Genomic DNA, 19,467 nt, shown 5'->3' on the forward strand with positions numbered 1-19,467 from the left:
AAACCTTGTCCATCCGTTCAAGTCCTCTGATGCAGTTTGCTCCAAGATTAATTCCCATATGCTGTATCACTTTCACCCTACCAAAGTTGCCATCATTAAAAGCAATAACACCATCACTGACCACCACTTCAGTGTCTTCATTACAACGAAAACATTTTTTGGTAAGAAAGTCCATATAATATTACTGAACGGTTCATTGGGATTTTGAGTCTGACCATGCAGACACTTATTCAGTAAATCAGGATTTCCTACGTCTCTGTAAACAGATTTTATGATAACCATGACTGCGCCTTTATGATCTGTTTGAGTACTGGCTATTGCGGTAATTGCACCATGAATCAGGTCCAGGAGGGCAAATGTGGTTTACTGGTTTCTCATCAGTTGACAGTCTGTATAAGAAGGTAGCCCATACTGCCTGCTTAAATTTCAACAAATCTTCAGCGTTATTTCTAGTGGTCATCCCATAATACTGATGTAGTTCATCAAACATTTTGCCTGTCAACCTGCCTCATACGATTTTAGCATCAAAAAGTTTCTTGTCCCTCAAAATTTGTTTCAGCTTCCTCAACCTAGTGCCCATCCTCTTCTGGAGTCGTTAATATAGACATTTCCTGTATTTGGTTACTAAGAAACTGAAAATTTGAGTGCTTTTGATACTTATGGAAACTTGTAAAATTTCTTAGTCTTTAGTAAATCTCCAACGAGACCATTTAATGAGAAAAAAGGGCAGATCATAATGAGATTCTATTTTAAGTTTGGAAAAATCCTAAGTTTACTGTATTGGAAGAAGTGAGGACCAATTGTGGAGGCTACACCTGTAAACCGTAATACCATGGCTCCGTCAGTATCAAAATTACAATTTTCCAAAAAAAACGTCCAATTTTGAAAAGAAAACACTCACGGGAATATAAAAGGTTCCTTCTGTTTGGAAACGTATTTTATGTTCTAAATTCTACGTTCATTAGAAATCAGCAGATAGCTAAAGAAATTCGCTGCTTTGAGCAGCGCTGCAATATACGATGTCAGTGATTAGAAGTTAGCGGTTGATGATAAACGATGACAACTGGGCCATATAGCGCAGTAGTGAATCATGGGGGTGGGGAAAAGCAAGCGAGCCTAGACAGCGAATCGTGGTTGGCATTCTATACTTACAGGAACGATGGATGTTCTTGCGCGAAAAGCTGACCATCATTTACTAAGTATCAGTTATTAAAATCCACTTCTGACATAGCAAACACTAGGAGGAGTTTACAAGTCGTCAGGGCTATAACACCATAAAACTGACATGCGGTAAATCGTTTAATTAAATAGACAAATAAACTCTGTTAAATTGCTTAAGAGCTACTAAGTTGTAAAGTGTTAGCAATGTGGGCCTTTTTCGGCCACGCGCCAATGTTGTTAGTCGACAGTATAATGTACTAGAAGCCTGTTGTTATGTGATAGTTTGTGTTGCCATGCTTTCTACTATTTATTAACTTTTGAGGGGAATCACTACAAAATATTAAACTGTTTCTCTATCCACTTAGCCTGTTTTAGGACTGGCCATTGCCTGTGAGAGGGAACAGCTTGTTCCATCTCTTCATAATTAGTTTTTTTTCGTTGCGTTATATGGAATACTGTAGATGTTTATTACACTTTCACCATAATTTTTAATTTAAGAAATGTTATAACCCGAGTGAAGAAATGGACTACCTGTTTGTTTAATTCATAAATACATAAATGGACTTCCTTTCCTTAATCCCTCTACGTTGCCTTGGGTTAGTTAACTTTGGGGTTTGTATTAAGAGTTCGTCTGCTGGTAGTGTCAGGGCTAAGATGTGGGCACTCTGTAGGTCGGTTATTGCCAACATAAACTTGGAGTAAAGGAAGCGATGATGCACCTGTTTGCCAGGGGTGGTTCGGGGTTGGTAACAGGTTCCCCTCCCCTCCAGATAAGAGAACGGCCGTTGAGAGCCGCTGTGATGGAGTCACTCTGGGGGTAGCTGTTGAACTGAGCGGACGGAATCGAGGGCCATCTCCACCGTTGCCGCCAATTTCACGGTGGGATGAGGTATTATGCGTTGCACTGTTATCAGTACACTCTTTTTTAGGATGGAATTAGTACGTCGTCACGACCATTGCTTTTTGAGAAATTTGGCCTGTACAATTAAAGTTTTCAGTTAGGGTTTCTTTTCCAGAGGTGAGCATGGGGACTCACGTCATCCATTTATAGTGCTGCAATCAGTTGGTGCTTTCAGTACGCGAGAGCCAATAGCACAAAAAATCGTATAGTTCCACTCTTAGCTGCAGCGTTTTGCAATTTTAAAGAAACCTGGGACCTCACCCCGCCTAGTTAGCTTAACACGTAGCCGTAACTGCTGATGAGTAATATAGACGACGATTCCGTGTGAAACCTGCTAGGATATGCGCATGTTTTGTGTGAGTTACTTGAGGTTCTAAGCGTTGACGTAATTTTAGGCCATTTCATAAATTTTGTTCATGGCTCTTTTGATTCATGATAATCCCCATTTGCAAGCATCACGTCCTAACTAATTTGGTAAATAATAGGTTGTTCGTGTGAATTTTTGCACAGAATGGTAAACAAGAACGAACAGAGGGGTGAGTACAAAGAAATTAGCCGTTGGTATCGATCACCCCCGTGATGTCGAGTTGCACTGCCAGCCAGCTACCAGTTCGTTCTTGAAAATTAGTTAAGGTGAGGATGCTTGCGTGTGCCGTTAATTGTTAATTTGTGCGTGCCAGTTTCCACAGGATGTTTTATTTATAAAGAACTTTTTTTTTAGTGTAAACGGGAGATGCTTTTGTCTGCTTTGTTCCTTCGTTTTCCCGTCAAGACTCTTTGTAATAAATTTAGCTTTTCGGTTCAAGTAGCAACATGGATTGTGAATTTCAATCACTGTCCAAGCAGATGCACTACAGAGGCAACAACGTAGAACCCTCCTCTTTCCCATTGCATAATTACAAATAAGATACCTGATAGTTTAAGCACCTTCACTGCGAGGGGATATTGAATGGATTCCTGCTAATATGGGCGCCTTCAGTGCTAGACAAAAATAGAATTTAATTCGACTTGGCTTTGTTAACTGCAGTTGTAATGTTCGTAAAATTTCTGAGTATGTAGATAATAAATGTGCCATATGAATTTAATTTCATGGATTCAGTGATCATAACACCGCCATCCTGTGTAAGGACCAATGTTGGTGCTAAATTGGAGTCGTGACAAACTGACGGGAAGGAAAATGAACCAGTGTAGAGAATATAGATCATGTTAGAGCGTGGTATATAGTTACTTGACCACGTGGTTGCTGGAACCCTCCCACGCGTTATCCGTTGCGAAATTTTAATATAATAGTCATCAGATCACTTCGGTCCGGCCCACTTGAATTAATCCTTCTGAGCATTGAACTAAGCAGGTAAACAGCTTGTATATGAGGTGCCTTGGCACACATACACATCCGGCACGCTCTAACACAGATTGGTTCAAATGGCTCTGAGCACTATGGGACTTAACTGCTGAGGTCATCAGTCCCCTCGAACTGAGAACTACTTAACCCTAACTAACCAAAAGACATCACACACATCCATGCCCGAGGCAGGATTCGAACCAGCGACCTTAACGGTCGCGCGGTTCCAGACTGTAGCGCCTAGAACCGCACGGTAACACAGATTGAATGGAAGAGAGAAAGAGAAATATAATATCGGAAAATGGTGGTAACCGTTCACTTATATCTTCTGATGAACCCCGTGCACTACACAAACTGCTTTCGAGGGACAGCACCAATAAGAGATTAGCAGAAAGCTGCTACGAGGAAATGCTACGCCCCGCTTCATTAAGATAATCAACGAAATAGCTAGCTTAACTAGCACAACCATTTATTTTGTACGTCACCTCCACCATTTTCTATGGAATCGCAGTTAAAATGAGAAATCTGTATGCCGATTCACTTCAGTTAGGAAATTTTTCAATCTTCAGATCAATCTGTGGTACATAGAACTAACATTAAGATGATACAGTAAACTTTTATATAAACGATGTTAAGAATAATTGGGGTAGCACATAAGGTGATCACATACCTTACGGACGCATAGTGTCTAGTCAGAGTTAAAATATCTTAGTCAACATCAAAAATGAAACTTGCTCTCGCCGTGCAGAGCGTTACAAGGTATACGTGTTCGATCACCAGGTGGTTGTTGTGAATCGTGTATAACAAATAAAATATCCTGCATTAACTTTTAATGTGAAACAATTGTTCCCTGCTTAAATATTCTAATTACAGCCCAAACGTACAATATTTCAGTATCATTTTACAGTGGTATTTATTGTGCGCTGAAAGATGTGCGACTTGTATAATGTGACGCTACATACACAACACTAATTTGTAAAGAAACGAGACTGTAACTGCGACATGTGAAGATGAAATATGTGACTGCAGTAATAATACATAACTATAGCAAGTGATGCTATATTTATAATGGAGAGGAGCAAGTTATTTTGAGTTCGGGAGAGGTAAGAAACATTATCTGATATCTCACATATAGCATCATATAAAGAAACAAAAGTGGCAGTAATAACGGTAATATCATATGACTGTGAAAGTAGTGACAATGATAGTACCTGTGTGACGTACCTGTACATATTTTCTAAACAATTACATTGTTGTGTGAATCTATATGCAGTATTTATGCGTCACCACAATTATTGTGAGTATTGCTTATATGAAAGTTTGTTTCATCCTTTTATTGTTAATGTGCCGTACCACATATTTGATCTGAAGATGGTGTTAAACTGAAACGCACCATCAGGGGCAATTATAATAGTAATAAAAGAACGTAGTGAACAGGTCAAGAGTGTATGACTGTAGAATATACGCTTAGAATACGACCTCGAGGATTATAGAATTAGATTCTGAAACTCAAATGAAATATTACTGACGTAACATTTTATGCAGGAAGAAGAGATTTTGGCAGTTCACAATAAAGACTGAATCGTCAGATGCACAACTGTAGTCGTAACTGTTTCTAACATTTAATGCTCGATGATAGACAGCGAAAATGCTTTACAACGTAACACAGCCATAATAACAGTGTGCCGAAGACATGGGATGACAAGAATATCAAAGACTTATTCCGAACATTCAGAACGACGAAATTTCATTGAAAGTCCCTTACAGCGCAGTTTCTAACCTGCTAACTTAGATGTCGGCACTGTTCCAGCATAGTCATCTTAATACTTTCTTAAAGCTTTACGAAGCCGCTCTGCTGTGAGTAGACAATGCATTTTCTATTAACTACAGCTTTTAACGTAAAACGGCTGGCGCAGGAAACGCAATTTTTTTTAACCGACCTGCTGTTTGCTCAATAACTTAGTGATCGATAGCCGTATATTATAACAGCGTGTGGCGATGAGAAAAATTTGCTCTTTTGTTTAGGTACACAGTAAATAATGTCCTTGGCCACACACCACTTTAATTAGAATTGTCGGTTAATTTGCTGTGGACAATAACTCACCTAGAATTTTATACAGTTTAATATCTGGTTTTGCCTGCTGAGCTGAGAAACAAACAGTACGTGACACCCAGTAATTCTGAGACAAACGTAATCTGCTGTGGAGAGGTAAATTCTATGCGCCTTGTGTACAAAATGGCTTAGTAGTGACGCGGGGCCAGTACGAAACAATATAAACAGGATGTTATTAAGTGCGATTCCAATTCGCTAATATTCTAAAAGCAAGAAAAAGCATCTCAATTACTTTCCTCTCATTGGATACTCGGATAGGTTAATATCCACTGCGTAATTAACGATGGCGTAGTGCAGTAACGAAACCCAGTGGAATTAAGGAAGAGGGATTTTACACAATGACGCCTGTAAAAATGATTCAGTTACTCCACATAACAAAACTTTTACCCATTAAAGTAAGTGTAGCAGCAGAAAATGAGATATGCTGAAGTACTGAATGGACTCTTAGATCATGTAAACTGTTAGCATGGCATTGCTGATGCACTTTATTGCAAAATTTCAGGTTTCATTGAATTACATGATTGCCTTGAACAGCGTACGCCACCGGATTTCTGTGTTTCCAGGGAATATCAGAATTTAATAAATGGACGACAACAAGTCATGCAGTAGTTTGCACAGACTGCTGAACTGACTATAAGGGAAACAGAAGGCTTTTCTGCGATTGGTATACATTGGGTTGATAAATGTTTGTTGATTACTACAAGCATACAAGTTTCAATACTTCTGTGCTTTTATCCATCTATCATTTCCGTGTCAGGTTCACACAATTCTCAAGATCAGAAACGTTTTACGGAAAATGGAAGCCGGCCGGTGTGGCCGAGCGGTTCTAGGTGCTTCAGTCTGGAATCGCACAACCGATACGGTCGCAGGTTCGAATGCTGCCTCGGGCATGGACGTGTGTGATGTCTTTAGCTTTGTTAGGTTTAAGTAGTTCTAAGTTCTAGGGAACTGATGACCTCAGATGTTAAGTCCCACAGTGCTCAGAGCCATTTGAACCATTTGGAAAATGGAGTCTTTTATCGTCTTTCAAGTTATTGGTATTCTGTGAATGTTTCCTCATGGAGACAGGGGTAAAATTTATTGCTAAACATATTCTTCAGTGCTGTCCTGTGTGGTTACGAGTTTCTTTAGCACCTACCATTGCGTAAGGTGGGTCTTGAGGGCTAAGATGACAGGCCCATTACATCCAGCTAGAGATTGGTAATCCTAGCTTGGGAAATCTGCGAATTCTACGAGTTCTCAGTGGAAGCCGGATAGGTCTAACACTCGACAAACAGGCAGAGTAGGAGGAAAACTGAATGACGAAATTTGAATGTGACCTCAAGCAGCAAGGGGTGCTAATGCATTTTCAGCCCTCGTGCTTGATCCCTACTGTGGCGTGACCATAGAGGACAGAGGGGTACAACATTGACAGATGTTTGAATAAAACGACAAATGGTCTCTCAAAGACTCCCCAATTTGGCTTGGCAACACCTTTGGTTGCACCTCCTCACCTTCATTGAGAATTTTTAAACTGGACCAATTTAGAGACAAACTGTGAAGTATTCCTAGGCGCCTGCTCATAGGCAACTCCTTGACAGCCCTACAATTCCAGATGCCTGTCTGCAGGTGAGTAATACTATTTCGCATGTTGTCTCCATAATGGCACATTTTTAAAATTCTCGGAAAAGGTGAGCAGATGACAGATGTATTTGCCGAATTGTATGGCGTAGAGGGAGGGGGGCGGGGTTCTTAGAGGGACCCTTCGCTATCCTATTCACACGTATGTTAAGGCCTAAACCCCTCCACACGCCATCGCCACCACCACCACTACCACCACCAGCTCCCATGATCACTCCACAGGGGAGCCCAAAGGAGGAGGGTCGAAAATGCATAAGCACCTTCTACTGCCTGTTTTTAAATTCAGATTTCATCGAATGATTTTGAACCCTCAATAGTGGTTTCATCTGTGCCGTGAGCAAAAGTTTCCCTATCGCTCCACTCTTAAGGGTCGACTGCGTTCAATAGGAAAGCTGCCCCACAATGTCCTTAGAGAAGGGCTGAGACGTCTGAGGTTGTCAGCAGTGCCACAGGTTATCACAGGCTTTCTCACCACACCGAGAACTGTCGTTTTCGCACGCGAAATTTTAGGGAACCAACACGACAAGGAAATGGTGGTTTCGATGACCCTCTTTATGCCAGCACGTAAGTTCTTTTCGTGTTGATACTGAGCGGCGATATGCCTGAAATGTTTTCCTAGGCCACCTGTAAAAAAACCGGATGACTGCAGTGCTGGGCGTCGAGGTTCTGCCACCCCCGCAGAGGCGTCAAAGAAGTAATGATAAGTTGGTAACAGCTGGTGTGACGACCTTCCCATCATCATACACGTCCGCGGTTGCGCTAGGCAAAATTCTGGTGAAATTTGACGCCAATACGACGCACCTGACACGTCTCGTGAACTTCTTTAGTGCTGTGGCCTTTTTTTCGCGTGTGTCGCCACCTTAATCTCTGAAGCGCCTTGGAGGCCGAGGGTGACGTCGCAGGGTGCCACAATTTTGCAGCTTTACAGAGAAATGTTGTAGGAAACACTGAGCCAAATTCAAAACATCTGTGTCACATTGAGGGACATTTACGGGGTTTCAGATAATCATCCTACGAATTATTACAACAACAAGTCAACAGAACAAAGAAAAATTAGTAGTCCTTCCTCATTATTTGTGGTTATCTAAAACTACGAACAGGTAACTCGTCAATATAAAAAATGTTTCAAATGGCTCTGAGCACTATGGGACTGAACATCTACGGTCATCAGTCCCCTAGAACTTATAACTACTTAAACCTAACTAACCTAAGGACATCACACAACACCCAACACCCAGTCTTCACGAGGCAGAGAAAATCCCTGACCCCGCAGGGAATCGAACTCGGGAACCCGGGCGCGGGAAGCGAGAACGCTACCGCATGACCACGAGCTGCGGACAACTCGTCAATGAAAGACACAGTAACAAAATAAGGGGAAAACGCAACAAATAATTACAATGGCTTGGGGTTAACTAACGGCATATTCAGAAAAAAGATATTCGTAAATGTTATTTGAGCTGCTAGAAGTACTAGGTAGATAAAAGTAGTAAATATGTATAACATTTAACAAATTTTTTTTGCTCCGTTGGACAAGGCATAAGAGTCTACAGAAAACAGACATTGATCATTTCGAAGCTGGAAGCATAGATATGCTCTGAGGGTGAAAGAAATTATACACTAGTCAATAATCGTCAGCTGACGAAGTCTTAAAAGTATATTTATTACAAGATGAGAAGTTAAAGCACGTATGAAAGATGACTGCAGTAGTACCTGTCAAACAGACTCATTGATATCAACAAAGAGGTGTAATACGAGAGATAGCAGAAAAAAGCAGCTACAGGGGTCCTAGGAAATAAACAAAGAGAAGATGTGCGAGACATACGAGGATATGGAAAGAAAATCTCGATTTAGCTGGAATAAAAACGAGGCATGTCTTGAAAGCTTTCTAAAGCAAGGTGGCTTAATTATTCATGAAGCGCCACCCTAAATATTCTATTCATACTTTAATGCACTAATAGTACTCCCCAAGTCTATCAGTATAATGAATGGACAACTGGGACGTTCTTTTATAATTCGCATTACTACTTGCAAAATGCGTATGGAAATCCACATGTTGGAAAGCTAGGAATTGATTTACCGTGTCACAGCGATTTGTGAGAAGCTATATTCTTCCTTTTAATTAGCACAGCATCCTAACAGGTACAGATAGGGGAGGAGCGCAAGCATTCAACCGTCGCCACAGCCTTAAACGTGCAGCATTAAGTGGTCTTCAGGGTTGCTGTGCCTCTATCCTTTCATGCCCCCCCACCCCACCACAACTTCAAGCTAACCGTGGTAACGCTACAGGAGGATAACATGCCAGAATGCTAGAAAGCGCTCGTGCAAAGGTGCAATGCCTAACTGAAGGAAAAGACGGCAATTGTAAGTTATCTTTGGGAACCGCAATATACACTTCTCAACGGCTTCTCTGGAACGTAGGTGGATAGCTTCTTCCCATGCCCCTGCACACGAAATAAAGAAAAGGTCTCTCTCTTTTGCTGTCACTCTGTCTAAGTACTGAAATTTCATTGGGGTGTTGATCGCAATGTCTGCAAAACTTGACAAGAGATTGGATTGTGTTCTGAGATATTATGATCATTGATGGATGACTACGAAATTTTCCTAATCTGGAGAGAGAATTCAGTGATTCTGTTGAAACACACTCTTTACCTCCTGTGCTGTGAACGGCTGTCTTGCAGCACATGTGAAGGTGAGCCCAGTATACTATGAACTGTCAGTCACAGCTGGAGAAGGCAGCTGAGTACTGGAGGCTTATTTGGTGAGATTCTGCAAGAGTGCTTTTCCGTGGAACAGTTCAGAGCGTATGGTTTTTGATGGTTTTTGTTAACTCCGCGGAGTTAGTCATTTCGGTAACTGATTTCCGCACTTAGCTGTTTAATTTGCAGTATGTACTTTGCCTCGTTGTTCCAAGTTCATTTTTGATTAGTACTTTCTGGTACGCTCCTTGCTTTACCGTTTGGAAATTTTCATTACGCGATCTTAAAATTTGTACCGAAATCGGGATTAGACAGAGTTATATCTTTAACTTTGTATTCATCGTTATCTTGTTGAAGCTTTTCCCATTTGAATGCAAGTTAGGAGAAACGAATACAATCTTTTATATGTGGGCATTTCCCTTAACTAAAATGTTGTGACGTATGGTGACTGACCTATGAATATCGTGCATGACTGTTAACTGTGAAAGGCTAAATTCAGAGTTAATAAGACGTATTCATGTATTCCGTCGTAATCGTCGTAAAGGAGTGTGACTTAAAGCTAAATATTTACTTGATACAATAGTAAAGGCACAGTCACAGTACATAATACTTTTTCTAAAAAAAAATTGGTTACATTACCGGTTTTTAACCAACTACGTCGACAATTTCAAATGTAAGACATCAGTTGGAGAACATATAATAGGAACTGTGACCATACATCTGATATTTTTCGTAAGTGTTGTCAGATGTATGGTTACAATTCCCATTATATATTCTCCATCTGATGTCTTACATTTGAAAATGACGTAGTTCATTGAAACGAGTAATGTAACCCGTAACCACTCTTTTTAAGAAAAAATTTATGTACTACGATTATGGCTTCACTATCGTAGTGTCAAACGCTGATCCATTACGCGTCTTCTTTCATTATTTTTTAGAAGTGAATTCTCATGATTTCGTAGGGAGCTTCACTCCATTTTCCAGTCATGGAGACTTTAAGTTTACATCTCATGGGTATGCACTCGACAACCACAGAACCCCCTTCACAATAAGACCGTATTGGCTAGATCTACTTACAAGGCAACCGCTATAACGCAAATGAAGCAGTCATAAAATCCTATGTAATTTCGTAGGACATGTTATTAAATAACATACGAACTGATACAAATGATAACGAAAAATAGCGTACTATGAGTAACTCATGAATCAACAGAACAAAACTGTAAAACCACAACACATAATCGATAAAGCTACTAACAGAGATTATGAAAGGAGATCAACCAGCCTGCAGATGTGATTAACACGCCCAAAGAACGCAGAGAAATTTATCGAGGAGACCAGATAACCATGGTCGTGGTACCTGATGCAACACAAATTAAAAATAGAAAAGCCACATGACAGGAAAAAATTATCACTATACCCATCTAACAATGCTACACCCCTCTCGTAGTTTAGTTCTTGTGGAAAGACTGTTCTGCAGTCACTGAACTACCGCCAGCTGTCTGTGCGATCTATCGTTATGATGCTCTCACGTCCCTCCCACCTATTTTTCGAACTTTGAGTTCAAAAGCAGGCCGCCAGCTGCTCGAGCACTTCATCTGTGCTGTGTTCCAGCAACACTAGAAGCATCCAGTACCTATCACGCACCTCATCTGTAGGAACAGGTTTCCTTTTGTAGTGAAAATAAACTGGCATAAGGATATTATTTTACACACGGGAGACGGACGGTTCTGAACTGTGTAGTAGCGACAGTGCGGTGGTGGAGGGATATCGTGGTGGGGGTAGTTGTTCTCCATACAGAGATTCCATTTCATTTACAATGGAATAGTGACTCTTGCAATATCGTTTGTTCCTCTACAACAGTTTCCATAAAAGAGGGATAGCTACACAGCAAATGTTTTGTATACATATCAATCTCGGTCGACAAGGAGCTGTTTTGTGTCGTACCACAATCCTCAGGTGGATGGAACAGGTCAGATCAACTACATGAAAAGCGTACAGGCGTGAGATGCGTTGTAACAATGCCAGGAAATATTGCAAGGGTACGAGAATCGGTAGTCAATGGCACAGGACGGCAGCTAGACGTCATACCAGTGAGCTAGCAATCAGTCGTGAATTTGTTAGATAAATTTTGCGTACATTTAAATGTACAGACTTATTGTGCAACAACTGAACACATTGAATTTGCTGCGGGCGAATAGTTTGCTTGAACAATGAAAGTAATTTTGAGTGAAATGTAATTTTCTTGGTGAGCGATGAAGCTCATTCACATTTAAACGAGGCCATCAATAAATAAAACCTTACTTACTGAGACCTTGAACATCCACACCTTATCATCCGCGTCCTGTACAGTCTGAAAGAGTCCTAGTCTGGTTTGCTCTTGGCTCTGTCGGCGTTACTGGACTGTATTTTTTCGAAGAAAATGGGGCCAGCCAGCAGTAATTTGGCTCGATACATCTATACGCTTGAAAAGTTCTTGAAACCAGAACTGAAGAGACGAAGAATCTCTGTAAAGGATGTTTGGTTCCAGCAGGAGTGCGCTCCCTCATACACCGTGAATGCTTCAATGGCAGCTCTTCGTTGCTAGTTTCCCAGACAGATTATCTCATGTTTCAAAGTCATTTGCCTCCCAGCTGTCCTGACATTTATAGTGTGTTTTTTTTTTTCTTCGTGGCACCTACAGAGCCGTGACAATGGCCACGAATCGCAAATTTGGACCAATTGACGAATTTAGTCATTCAATAAATTGTTGCTGTCCCTGTCCAGACATTACTCTATGTGGTGGAGGATTTGGAGAAGGGGCCTAAATTGTGTATTCCAAATTATGGACACTTCAGTGACGTCATTATTTTTCACAAAAAGATTTGGCCTACATTAAATGGCAAATAGTGAACTTCGATTCAACGTCAATAAACACACATTAATTATAAAACTGACAGCGTATTCTTTATTTAGAAACCGTCCGTGTTCCGTGTGCCTTGCTGTATATCCCGCAGACAAAAGTATTTACATAAAAAGGAAAAACTGGTAGAAGCCGTCTTCAGGAATATCACTTCGGGTTCCTGATGAAGAAACATGTGAGGCAATACTACCCCTGTGACCTATCTCAGAGGACAAGTTAAAGAAGGGAAAACCTACGTTTAGAATATTTCTTGACCGAGAGAAAGTTTTAGACAACGTTGAAATTCTGAAGGCAGGAGGGATGAACTATAGGTAGCCCAAGTTTACTATTTGAACTGAAAACGTATTACAGTTTTACGATTCGAAGGACATGAAAGACAGGCAGTAGCTGAAGAAGGCGTGATATTGGATTGTAGCCACACTGCACGTTATGCAATCTGCTCATTAAGCGACCAGGAATGGAAACCAAGGAAAAATTTAAAAGGTGTTATAGTTCAGGAAGAATAAATCTAAACTGTGTGTTTTTCCGTTGTCACTGTAATTACTTTAGATGCAAAGAATTACTTGGAAATGTTGTTCAACAGAATGGGTCATGTCTTGAAAATGGGTCTTAAGATGAATATCAAGGAAAGTAAGACAAGGTTAGTAGAATGTAGTCAGATTAAACCATTTGATACTGATAAAAGTATATTAGGATCTGAGACACAAAAATAAGTCAATGACTTCTATATTTATACAGCAATAGAACTGGCTATGGCCGAAGTAGGGAGAATGCAAAAAGTAGACTGGAAACTCGAAGAAGGCATCGCTAAAAGACATAAACTTCGTAACACAGAAATATGAAGTATTTTTTGAAGATATTTCTCTGGAACGCACCATTTCACGGAAATGAAACGTGAACATTTCAGATAATAAGATAACAGAACCTAATTAAATCTAGTTCTGTAGAAGTATGCTGAAATTAGACTGGTAGATCAAGTAACTAATAAGGGTCTATGGTACTATTTGACTATAAAGAGGGGTCACTTGATAGGATATCTCCTCAGTTATATGTGTAAATGGTGGGGTAAATGGATGCAGGTAGTTGGGGTAGAGATACAATGACTTGCACAGGATTGACTAGGGCGGAAACCTACATCAAAATACACTACTGGCCATTAAAATTGCTACACCACGAAGATGACGTGCCACAAAGTCGAAGTTTAACCGACAGGAAGAAGATGCCGTGATATGCAAATGATTAGCTTTTCAGAGCATTCACACGACGTTGGCGCCGGTGGCGACACCTACAACGTGCTGACATGAGGAAAGTTTCCAACCGATTTCTCATACTCAAACAGCAGTTGACCGACGTTACCTGGCGAAACGTTGTTGTGATGCCTCGTGTAAGGATGAGAAATGCGTACCATCACATTTCCGACTTTGATAAAGATCGGATTGTAGCTTATCGCGACTGCGGTTTATCGCATCGCGACATTGTTGCTCGCGTTGGTCGAAATCCAATGACTGTTAGCAGAATATGGAATCGGTGGGTTCAGGAGGGTAATAGGGAACGTCGTGCTGGATCCCAACGGCCTCGTATCACTAGCAGTCGAGATGACAGGCATCTTATCCGCACTGCTGCAACGGATCGTGCAGCCACGTCTCGATCCCTGAGTCAACAGATGGGGACGTTTGCAAGACAACAACCATCTGCACGAACAGTTCGACGACGTTTGCAGCAGCATGGACAATCATCTCGGAGACTACGTCTGCGGTTACCCTTGACGCTGCATCACAGACAGGAGCGCCTGTGATGGTGTACTCAACGACGAACCTGGGTGCAGGAATGGCAAAACTTCATTTTTTCGGATGAATCCAGGTTCTGTTTACAGCATAATGATGGTCGCATCCGTGTTCGGCGTCATCGCGGTGAACGCACATTGGAAGCGTGTATTCGTCATCGTCATACTGTCGTATCACCCGGCGTGATGGTATGGAGTGCCATTAGTTACACGTCTCGGTCACCTCTTGTTCGCATTGACGGCACTTTGAACAGTGGACGTTACATTTGAGATGTGTTACGACCCGTGGCTCTACCCTTCATTCGATCCCTGTGAAACCCTACATTTCAGCAGGATAATGCACGACCACATGTTGCAGGTCCTGTACGGGCCTTTCTGGATACAGAAAACGTTCGACTGCTGCCCTGGCCAGCACATTCTCCAGATCTCTCACCAATTGAAAACGTCTGGTCAATGGTGGCCGAGCAACTGGCTCGTCACAATACGCCAGTCACTACTCTTGATGAACTGTGGTATCGTGTTGAAGCTGCATGGGCAGCTGTATCTGTACACGCCATCCAAGCTCTGTTTGACTCAATGCCCAGGCGTATCAAGACCGTTATTACGGCCAGAGGTGGTTGTTTTTGGTACTGATTTCTCAGAATCTAAGCACCCAAATTGCGTGAAAATGTAATCACATGTCAGTTCTAGTATAATATACTTGTCCAATGAATACCCGTTTATCATCTGCATTTATTCTTGGTATAGCAATTTTAATGGTCAGTAGTGTAGTTTTTCGTCTGAAGATCACGATAAAAGCAACAGCTCCCAGCGAAATACTGTAGTATTCGTTTCATAGCGTTCTTTGAAGCTTTTCACTTTCCAGTTTCATCATTGAAAGAGTTTACAGGTACGACAACCCGCAAGAAAACCGCATTGACTAACAGAAAGGAAACACGGTGGTGGGTCCAGTGGTTAAGTGTTTGCAGAGGCTTCCCTCAAGGTAAGACCGCAGCGGTGGAGGGGTGGAGACGAAGGCAGCGCTACCTGCAGACAGCCCTTGGCCGCTGGCTGGCCAGCCAGCCGCTGTGTCAATAGACAGCTCCGTCCCTGCAGGTGTGCCGCGCTCAGGCGACAGCGTGTTTGCCGCCGCGCGCCTGCGCAAACACACCCGCACCTGTCCCTGCTCCTGGTCCACCGTCTCAGCGCTGTCTCCAGTCCCGACCTCCGCCACTGCCCGGAAGTGTCTCGTCTCATGGCCGTCCATTGTCTGCTGTGCCCGATCTACATCGATTGGGTTCTCGCCACAACTAAGCATAACTGAAGATGTTTCTTCAAATGGCGCTTTCGATATTCTGTGTATTCATGTAGAATTGACAAGATATGGACAATAAATTATTTGAAGGCACGGCTAATTACAATTTGAACGTGATTATTATAGCATAAACCAAAAAAAAAAAAGCTTTTACATCCACAGTATTTAATATCTGTCAAACATTAATAGAAATTAATTCACTATACCCCTATAGCCGGGAAAATGAAAATCCACGAAAACGTAGATGAAACAAAAGGTAGTTCACTTGAAGTCCCAGAAGACATCCACTGTTCTAGGGCTACTGCTCACCTCAGCGAGAGGTGGTGTACTGTTTCTGTCGCCTTAGCTCTCTTTGATCGTTTTGATCTCAAGTCTTACAGAGATCTCCCAATTTTGACTCCAATACTGGAATCCCTGGTTTGCTGTTGAATCTGATGAGAACCCTCTAACTGATCTCGTCGAAGTCTACTTTGTTACTCATAACGAATGCTACTCTCTTTAGGCCATTTTCGTCTGCTGTTGATATTACCCTAAATTCGTCTGCCAGAAAGCATCATCTTCTTTCCATTTTACTTCACTTGTCCCACTATACTCAGACTGAGCCTTTACATTTCCGAATTTAACAATTTTAAATTTCTCCATCATAAAGCAGAAATGCCAACGGCCTTGCCGCAGTGGTAACACCGGTTCACGTCAGATCACCGAAGTTAAGCCGTGTCGGGCTGAGCTAGCACTTGGATGGGTGACCATCTGGTCTGCCGAGCGCTGTTGGCAATCAGGTTGCTCTCAGCCCTTGTTACGCAAAGTGAGAAGCTACTTGATTGAGAAGTAGCGGCTCCGGTCTCGGAAACTGACATACGGCCGTGAGAGCAGTGTGCTGACCACATGCCCCTCCATATCCGCATCCAGTGACGCCTGTGGGGTGAGGATGACACGGCGGGCGGTCGGTACATTTGGGCCTTCATGGCCTGTTCGGGAGGAGAGTTAAAGCAGAAGTAAAAGTGTGTTAAGCTTATAGACGAAAGTAATTTTCGCATGATGTGTCACTGATAAGGAACATAGCTCAATGGAACTAGGGCTGTACATAGAAAAAATGCTATAGTACAGAAGGTAACTGAGAGAAATGCTCTATGTAACCAAAAGAAATGGCATTTCCCATCAAAGCCATCGCGATTTATAATGAACCCCAGGACATTGTAAAAGGTGAGACATAATTCTTAATAGTCTGTGCAGTCGCGCTGTGCGTTGTTCTCATATGCCTGCCCACGAGGTTGCTAAGACGTTGTGGTAGGACGTACCATTCCTCCACCAGTACAGTTAAGAACCACTGGATGGTCGTCGGTTTCTGTGAACGTCGTACAGTACGTCTCCCCAACGTATGCTACAAGTGCTCTTTGGGATTTAAGTCGAGGGAGGCGGCAGGTAGACCCGTTCACAGAATATCTTCTCGATGCAACAGTCTTTGACAAGCGCAATTCTATGCGGTCGAGCATTGTCATAAAACTGTAGTCTAGACTGAATACACCCCTGAAAAAGTGCACACGATGCAGGTTGGTTGATTCTTTATCCGATTGGGGAAGGATAGGGAAGGAAGTCAGCCGTTCCATTTATAAGGAAATATCCCTGCACATACCTGAAGCGATTTAGGGAAATCACGGAAAACTTAAATGAGGATGGCCGGACACGAGGAAGGAGCTGATCGGTAAGTGTACGATATTCGAAGATTTGTAGGTGACTACATCCATGCAACATGGTTCCTCCTCAAACCAGCTGGCCAACTAAACGATCATTTTCGACTCTGTTCCTTCATTAGGTGCCCCAACTCTCTCAACATTCGGGTGCGTCCAGGATCATTACTTAGACTGAACTGTTATCATCCGAAAACAGCTTGCGACCCCGCTCATTGATCCAGTTCTTATGCACTCATTGCAGATGATGTGTCCAATATGTGTGTCAACGGAACACAGCTAACTGATCTTCGGGAAAAAAGATCACCCCTGTGCAGCCGCCACTCTGAAGCTAGAGACTCCGAGCGCTATTGCCCTGTTACAAGTGGTTGCAATTACACCTGCTGTTTAACATAGGTCCCTTTTCGTCTGTTGGTCAGAATAGTAGTCATCTGCTGCGGTAGTTGTCCACCTCCCCTTCGAGCAGCAGTGCATGTGGTTTGGAACGCTCCCCATGCGCATGAAACATGCTGTTAGCAATATCAGACTCCAGGACTTCACTCATCACGCAACGTACTTTTTCAAGTTTTCCAACGATTCTTCCCCTCGTGAATTTCTCCAGGTCTTGTTTCCGAGTCATATTGTAATAACTCACACCGCTGCAGCGCAATACAACTGTTTGTTGATACACACTTTTCCAGCTCTTTCAATTGCCCCATGTTACAGGGCCAGCCGCCTCTACCGTTACAGTAAAGCTGAGCTCACGGTAAGCGTAGTCCAGCTTTCAGTGCACGACCGGTATACCTCCGGAAAAACGATCCAGCACTTCCATTCATTTCCACTGAGTTGTTAACACGTTATATCACAATATGAATCTAGTCCTTAAGTTTTGCAGCTGGATTGCGAGGGGATTTCAGCAAGTAATACAACAACGTTTTTCACTCGGGCAATTTCCATTGAAAAAATGCGTAATTTTTCGTGGGACATCGTGGAAGTTTCCCGGTTCAGCCTCTACAGTTTCAGGCGACGGCGCTTTACGTAGCCTTCAACTATTCGCGTCTGTAACGGAAGCGCTGACGTTCTTTTGGCGGTAAACCAGAGCATCGCAGACATTAAAAGGCGCTTGCAAATGTCTACTAAGACGTAGCAGTGAACAAAAGCACGGTGATTCGTTGGGCGAGGCGTCTGTTAGCATCGCATCAACGCAGCGGAAACTTGTCCGACCACACAGATCTGTGATCCCTGCAGTCTTGGAACGATCGGCCACTCTCACTGAAGGTGATCTACGGATTAAAATCAAACGTCTCTGTTGATAATGATGACACCGTTTGTAACACTGTCATCGGTGTTACCTATAATGATCTTAACTAACTCCTTTGTCTGCTTTTCTTACTTAATGTGACTTCTCTATAACCATAGTGTTTAATGTAACATTAATTTAAATGTTTCATTCCTTATTTATGTTACATTAAATAATTGTAATTTATGACAAAAGTATTGTGCTGTAAAAAATGAAAATGTTATTCTTTACTGGTTCATGCATAGGGATAGTAGGTTTGTAATCATGTAAAACTTTGAGGGAAGTCCCTTCGCAACGAAACTGGCTAGGTGGGAATAGAAAATGTAGATCTGACGGTCGAACTTCGAAGCTCTTATGTGGTTGAGGCAGTCGGTGGTTAGCAGCCAAAGAGTGCGCAACTGGTGAACTGAAAGAGGCGAGAAGAACTACAAGATTATATAACATAGCCTTGGATGCGAACGTAATGCTGCTTATTATTCATTGCATACGTCGGTTAGCTCTCTACTATGAAAGTACGGTGCTGATAAGAGAAATTTCAGTGTTTGTTACACAGGAAGAGCCATGGATACTTTTTCCCCCTTTTTTTAAATAGCACAGGAGACCGACGTTTCCACCACCTTCATCACAAATTGTCGGTTAAGTACTGAACGGTTGCCTGGACTACTTTTGTGGTTTTGCCTTTAATAAT

At 42.1% G+C, this 19,467-nt stretch overlaps 1 pseudogene; it reads left to right on the plus strand.

The window, feature by feature from the left end:
* The first annotated feature begins 16,468 nt into the window (after positions 1-16,468).
* On the plus strand, positions 16,469-16,586 carry LOC126209119 (5S ribosomal RNA; annotated as a pseudogene).
* The last annotated feature ends 2,881 nt before the right edge of the window (positions 16,587-19,467 follow it).

This window comes from Schistocerca nitens, chromosome 1 (genome assembly GCF_023898315.1).
Source record: "Schistocerca nitens isolate TAMUIC-IGC-003100 chromosome 1, iqSchNite1.1, whole genome shotgun sequence".
Taxonomy (NCBI): Eukaryota; Metazoa; Arthropoda; class Insecta; order Orthoptera; family Acrididae; genus Schistocerca; species Schistocerca nitens.